This window comes from Meriones unguiculatus (genome assembly GCF_030254825.1).
Source record: "Meriones unguiculatus strain TT.TT164.6M chromosome 13 unlocalized genomic scaffold, Bangor_MerUng_6.1 Chr13_unordered_Scaffold_28, whole genome shotgun sequence".
NCBI lineage: Eukaryota > Metazoa > Chordata > Mammalia > Rodentia > Muridae > Meriones > Meriones unguiculatus.
Window position 1 is genome coordinate 9,487,085 of NW_026843644.1, and position 7,985 is coordinate 9,495,069.

The 7,985-nt window shown below is 38.3% G+C and overlaps 1 pseudogene; it reads left to right on the plus strand.

Annotated features, from left to right (window-relative positions):
• Positions 1-3,520: 3,520 nt before the first annotated feature.
• On the plus strand, positions 3,521-3,932 carry LOC132650679 (single-stranded DNA-binding protein, mitochondrial-like; annotated as a pseudogene).
• The last annotated feature ends 4,053 nt before the right edge of the window (positions 3,933-7,985 follow it).

The following is a 7,985-nucleotide window of genomic DNA, read 5'->3' on the forward strand; positions in this document are numbered from 1 at the left end:
AGAAACTTCTACAGGCTACCACTGTTGTGTTACTCTCAGAGAACTTCCTGGCTGGTGTTAGTTCACCATTCCCTACATATTCATCCACTGGACTAAAAATTCTTGTGTAAAGTGAGGCAACTGAAAATAGTAAATGTTGAGAATCAGGATTATCAATAAGTCTTCTGTAAACACATTATATAATACTGTTGCATGTAATTGATATTCACCATTCATTGTATTCTTTTTAAAAATAAGTTTATTTACTTTAAATTCCAATAGTAATCCCCCTCCCTTCTCTGCCCATGACTACCCTCCGTTCCTATTGCCCCTATCCTCTTTCCCCTTCAGAAAAGGGAGGTCATTTCCATTGAGCTAGTTTTACAGTTCTGTTGCATCTCAGTGGACCAAAGTACACAACGGCCTTTCCACCTTGCTTATACTCACAGAATTCCTCTCCAGTAAGGATACTTTTATGTTGATGATGACTCTGGATTTGTGCAAGGCTTCACCATTTTAACACATTCATAAGTTTTTCCTCTATTATGAATCCTTTCATGATGATGAAGATTATACAAATGTGGAATGGTTTCACCATGTTAAAAACACTCACAGGCTTTCTGTCCATTAGGATTTCTTTCATGAGTGTGGAGATTATTCTGAAGTCCAAAAGTTTTTTCACATTGGTTACAGTCAGACATCTTTCCAGTATGTGTTATTTTATGTATTAGGAGATGTTATGTGCAAAGGCTTTGCCACATAGTTATATTCATATGTTTTCCCTCCAGAATGTGTTGTTGTCTTAGGAGATGATTGTTACATGCAAAGGATTTATCACACTAATTACCCTCACAAGGCTTCTCTCCACTGTGTGTCTTTTCCTGTTTTCGGAGACTACTCTGCTGTGCAAAGGCTTTATCCCGTTGGGTATATTCATAAGGTTTCTTTCCAGTATGTGTTCTTTTATGTCTTATGAGTTGACTGTTTTCTGCAAAGGCTTTACCACACTGGTTACATTCATAACGTTTCTCTCCAGTGTGTGTTCTTTTATGGCTTAAGAGAGTACTGTTTTGTGCAAAGGCTTTACCACACTGGTTACATTCATAAGGTTTCTCTCCAGTGTGTGTTCTTTTATGTCTTATGAGAGTACTGTTTTCTGCAAAGGCTTTGCCACACTCATTACATTCATAAGGTTTCTCTCCAGTGTGTGTTCTTCTATGGCTTATGAGATGATTATTTTGTGCAAAGGCTTTACCACACTGGTTACATTCATAAGGTTTCTCTTCAGTGTGTGTTCTTTTATGGCTTAAGAGAGTACTGTTTTCTGCAAAGGCTTTACCACACTGGTTACATTCATAAGGTTTCTCTCCAGTATGTGTTCTTTTATGCCATATGAGCTGACTGCTTTTTGCAAAGGCTTTTCCACATTGATTACATTTGTACGGCTTCTCTCCAGTGTGTGTTCTTTTATGCCATATGAGAACAGTGATATAGGGGAAGGCTTTACCACATAGAGTGCATTTAAAGGGTTTCTCTCCAGTATGACTGCTTTCATGCCTGCAAAGAAAATTGGCACATGTGAAAGTTTTACCACAGTCATTTCATTACACTAATAAATATTTTTATCTATATGAATTAATTTCATAATTTGGTCTAATGGTAAAGAAGAATCAAATTTTAAAGTTTTATCACTTTATTTACATTCATGGTATTCCCCTTCATTATGGGTATTTTTGAAGTTCCCTGTGGTGCTAAGAGCATTTGTTAGGTGGATCACTTTTATAGCATCATTTTTCTATAAGAGGTTTTCTCGTGTATATGAAGAGTATTGTAGGAATTCAGAGTTTTACCACAGCAATCCCATTCACAAATTTTTGTACTGTATGAATGATACTTCATTTACAAAGTGAGCCAAGACAAGCAGAAGTTCCAAATTCCTAGTATTCATTGGTATTTTCAGCAATATGTGTTTGCTAATGAATTCTCAGTGAAGTTGCAAAACCAATTAACAGTAACCATTTATCCCATTCAGAAAATTTACTCCTAGTGGGGACTACTACCAAATCAATTGTTCTTGGAGAAAGACAGGGACACTGCTTCTTTCAATATCCCTATGTTTATGTGTCTTAGAATGATTTTGACATATGATATACCAGTTTAATTTACAAAAATAGTAAAGATTCCCACATTGAATTAACACAGTTTGTTTTTTGTTCATCATAGACATGTCATATAGGGATTAAGGTTTCTCCACAACAATATTCTTGATTCTCATAAACTGCACCTTTCACTAAATTTTACAATGTTACTGCACAAAAATGAGTAACACTGGTTCTATTATGAAACTTTTGCTTATTAGAAGGTTTTGGACACATACTATCACCAATTCAGTGTGTATACCTCTTACAATATCTGACTAGATAGAATGAGACTAAACAGATTGGCAGTTCAAGTCAGTAGCTGTAATGTCCATATGATTCAAATGTTATTTTTGTTAAAATATTATTTTATTTTCTTCTATCTTAGGGGAGTGCCTTGTAAACACAAATCAGATACCTGACATTGAAGTACATGGAATTATGAGATTTTAATGATCATCAGTACACTTAAATCAGTGCTGTTTTTACACTGTTGCTTTTCTTTAAAACTTCCAGGATACAGCCATGTGTGCTGGTACATGCCTTCAATCCCAGCACTTGTGGAGGCAGAAGCAGGCAGATCTCTGTGATTTTGAGGTCAGGCTGGTCTAACAAGCAAGTCTAAGAAAGCCACAGGTACCCAGAAAAAAAAACTATTTCAAAAACAGAAAATAAAATGCAACCAATAAACAAACAAACAAGAAACACCAAACTTCCAGGACACATTAAAATTTAAGATTCATATCTGTATAAACATGCACATAAAGTTACCTTTTATTACTTGTAGAACTTTGAAAATGTTCTTCAATATTATGGTCATCGCAATTGTAGCCTAAAATATAGTACGAGAAAATATATATTATTGGAAATAGCATGTTATTATTAAGGCAAAACTTAAATCACTATGATCTGTGACCCTTAGAACCATGCCTGATTTATTTACCTCATTCCTCCTCATTCTCAATTGGAATAACAGAAGAGGATCAATAACAAAGTAAGAGTTGTCTCTTTATTTTAAAAGTGAAAGAAAAATTGCAGTCTTACCTATAGCAGTGAGGTTTTCACAGGTCTCTAGCATCACACCTTTGTAGAGTTGCTTCTGGGAAGGTTCCAGCAAGGCCCACTCTTCTTGGCTGAATTTCACATGCACATCAGTGAAGGTCACTGAATTCTAAAATATACCATACATTTGTACAACAGAAACAGTGGCAACAATATAAATTTATACTTCATTGTCAATATAATCATATAATTCTACTGTTTCTTCCATTTATTTTCTGACACAGAAGTGCTAATGTTATACAGTTGGGTGCTATGCATGATGTGAAGTAGGGGAGATGAAAAAGCCTAAAGGTTAGATTCAAAACAAAACAAAACAAAACAAAAAAACCAAAGGCGTGCTTCAAAAATCTGTGTTTCATCAGTTTGTAAGACATGAATGTAAAGTAGCCATTAGTTGGGTTCTAGAGCAATCTATGAATCATCTTCAGTTACTTGGGTGAGTAGGTCAGGACCCTGTCATGAGACAAGTGGAAGGACAAAACATAGTCATGATATTTTATATAGCAACAAATGAGATGTGTTGATCAGGGGACACTGAACAGATGGGTAACATCAGTCAAAAGACAACATGGTACTGAATATTATGTTTTGACCAGGGCTCAGGGATGTGGCATATCAGTATGTGAAGAGGGGGGCTCATATATTTGTGGAAGGGAAAGTGGACTACAGTGAATACATGGATAAAAATAATGTGAGTGGCAAGCAACAACAATCATAGCCAATAACATCATATTTCTGAGTGACCAGACAAAAGAAAAGGAATATAACACATGATTATTCTCTGATCATTGTTTTGTATATCCTCCTTACTAAATAATGTAGTCTATAGATTAAAAATAAAGATTAAAACTTTTCTATTAAAAAAGAAGTGTTAATGTTATCACTAAGTCATTTTAGAAGAAAATGGAATAACAAGTTTTAACTGTATCATATCTGAACTTTTTGAAGAGGATATAGCTTTGGAATAGACATGACAATTAATGTGGACAAAGGCAAACATAGAGAAGAGTGTGAAATAGAGAGACAGAGACAGAGAGACAGAGACACACAGAGAGAGGAATTAACAGATGAACAATACTAAGTACAGATCAGAGAAATTTATTAACAGTTACTAACTACAAAAAAATGGTGGACAAGCTGGGTGTATTCTGTCATGCCTTCAATTCCATCACTCAGGAGGCAGATGCAGGTGTATCTTATTGAGCTAGATGTCAGCATTACCTATTCAAAGAGTTCTAGGACAGCCAGACCTATATAGTAAGACAGAGCCTCCTCTAAAAGTCAATCAAACAAACACAAAATATTGAAAGAACTCAGAGGTCTTTACTGAAGCTTCTACAAGAAATTATACATTCACTCCTGTTGTATATTTGTTTTCCAGAAATCTGCACTGCCCCAGCTTAAACTGTAACTTCAATGATATCTTACTAAAAGGGAATGCATGTTTAAACAGCTAAAAAGAGAAAGATGAAAATATTACCAATGTAAATGCTGATCATAAATAAGCAACATAAAACAGGACAGATGGCTCAGCAGTGAGGAGTTCTTGCTGCTCTTTCAAATTACTGGGCTCAATTGTCAGTGATTTCCTGGGACCCACTACTATCAATTGCTATAAGTTCATGAGTTCTGAAGACATCTTCAGACTACTGTGAGGATTAGGCACACAAGACGTGCATATTCATGCATACAATCAAAATACTCATATTCGGTAAAAATTAAAAATAGATCCCAGATGGTTGGGCTGATTGCACACTGTGTCTGATAAGCTGGGTAGCAGAGACTGCATGGCGTCCAATAGGTGGATTTGTGGGTCCCAACTGACTGTGTTTCAAATGTAAGAAGAAAACCAATGATGAGGGAAACAATCGGTCCAACCTCAGAGCACCCAGCTAATCTCTGGGAAAGTTCCTGGGATGTTGCAGCAGGAATAAGGTTTTCAAGCAAGTGGACCCAAGAAGCAATCAGGAGTAGCTATTCTAATATCTAATAAAATAGACTTTCAACCAAAATTATTTGAAAGGGATGAGGAAGGGGGGAATCCAAGATGGCAGTGCCAGGAGGACATTGGGTCTGAGGAGTAGGACAGCAATGTTGGTACAGCAACTAAAAGACTGAACTCTGGGCCCTAAAACAACAAAGATCCTTTTTCCCAGGTGAGAGGAAACTCCACGGTGTGGGAGTCAGTCAGGTCCACTCTCAGGTCACTTAGCGAGAACTTGGAAGATATCCTGGGTCGCAGGATACACCTTTGTGTCCTGATAACCTTTCCAGACTAAATTATGTTCTCCAGAGCACCAGAGACTGGGAGCCCCAGTCTAGAAAAGAAACAGGGAAGAAGAAAGCAGGATTGACCTCAGATCACCCAGTCTATCCATGGAAAGGTCCTGCAGACTGGTGGGTGCACAGCTGTCAGGCCTGAGTGCGCCTCCAGCCGCTAGCCCTCCATACCCTACTCTGCATCACAGAACTGTGTGCGCCACGACTCTAGAGGCTGGGTTTCCCCGTCTGGAGAAAACCCCACAGGCAGGGAAACAGCAGATCCCAGATTAGAGAACTCAGCCAACTCCCCCCACACACACTACATCCACCATACACAGGAACATTCTTGGAAAAGTTCTCAGATTCTTTCCCAGTCACCAGCTTGGAGCCATCATTGGCAAGTGCCTACACATTCTACATACTATGTCAAACATGACAGACTGAGTCTTCCCATTGAAAGAAAACCCAAAGGTGGGAGAAATATCTGGCCCTACCTCAGGACACCTAGCTCCAGAAAAGTTTCTGGTTATCCACAGGCTCCTACTCTAGCCTCCTGCTGTACACATGAGAGTGGTGCTCACCTGCCACAGATTACCACTTGGGTACTGGGGCACAGAGCTCCAAACTGAGACCTACAGAAGCCTGGGTTTCCTGAGATCAACCCCCAGATACTGCTCCAAGGAACAACCAGTTATCCCTAACTAAACTGACCAAGCCACAGGGCACTCAGGTTACAGCAGCAGCTCACTACATTTACAGCAAGAAACCCAGTAGCAGGGCAGCTGTCTCCAGAACTTCTCTGGGTGAGAGAATAGCCCCTTTTACTAACAAAGGCAACAATTACTACTCAGGTCTGTATGCCTGAGATGAGCTGTGGCAATTCCTGAAAAACACCTGTCATTCAGTGACCATACCGAAAAAACGGAGGAGAGCTCCTTTGGGAAAAATCATCTTCCTGCCAAGGGGATTCGACCCACCACAGGATTCCAGGAAGTACCAGAAACTAACATCCAAAACCTAGGATATCCCAATGGGTAGAGGCCAGTATAAAAGCTCAATCAGCAAAAGACAAAGCAATATGGCATCTCCAGAACCTAGTTATTCAAGAGCAAGCAGCCCTGGATACCCCAGCATAAAGACTATTTCACGCCAATCTCCCTTATGAACATTGATGAAAAAATACTCAACAAAATACTTTGCAAACCCAATACAAAAACACATCAAATGTATCATCCACTACAACCAAGTAGGCTTCAGGCCAGGTATGCAGGGGTGGTTCAAGATGCAAAAATCTGTCGATATGATCCACCATATTAACAAACTGAAAGAAAAATAAACACATGATAATCTCCTTAGATGCTGAAAAAGCATTTGAAAAAATCCAGCATCCATTTATGTTTAAAGTATTGGAGAGATCAGGGATACAGGGCATATACCTAAACATAGTAAAGGCGATATACAGCAAACATATAGCCAACATCAAACTGAATGGAGAGAAACTGAAAGCAATCCCACTGAATTCAGGGACAAGGCAAGGCTGCCCCCTCTCTCCATATCTCTTCAACATAGTTCTCGAAGTCTTTGCTAGAGTAATAAGACAGTTGAAGGAGATCAAGGGGATACAAATGGGAAAAGAAGAAGTCAAAGTATCACTATTTGTAGATGATATGATAGTATACCTGAGTGACCCCCAAAATTCTACCAGGGAACCCCTAAAGTGGCCAAATACTTTCAGCAATGTGGCTGGATACAAAATCAACTAAAAAAATAAGTAGCCCTTCTGTACACAAAAGACAAAAGTGCTGAGAAAGAAATTAGGTAAACAACACACTTCACAATAGTCAAAAAGGACATAAAGTACCTTGGTGTGACCCTAACCAAGCAAGTCAAAGACTTGTATGAAAAAATTTCAAGTCTCTAAAGAAAGAAATAGAAGAAGATATCAGAAGATGGAAAGATCTCTCATGCTCATGGCTTGGCAGGATAAACATAGTAAAAATGGTCCTCTTACCAAATGCAATCTACAGATTTAATGTAATTCCCATCAAATTACCAACACAAATCTTCACAGACCTTTAAAGAAAAATTTCCAACTTCATATGGAATAACAAGAAACCCAGAATTGCTAAAACAATCTTCCATAATAAAAGATCTTCTGGCAGTATCTCCATCCCTGATCTCAAGCTGCACTATAGAGCAACAGTAATAAGAACTGCATGGTACTTGCATAGACATCAACTAGTGGATCTATGGAATCGGATAGAAGTCCCAGAAATACACCCACACACTATGGACTCCTGATTTTTGACAAAGATGCCAATACCATACAATGGAAAAAAGATATCATTTTCAACAAAAGGTGCTGGTCTAACTGGATGTCTACATGTAGGAAAATGCAAATAGATCCATATTTATCACTCTGCACAAAACTAAAGTTCAGGTGGATCAAAGACCTCAGTATAAAACCAGACATACTAACCCTGTGAGAAGAAAAAGTGAGGAAGAGCCTTGAACTCATTGGAACAAGGGACACCTTCCTGAACA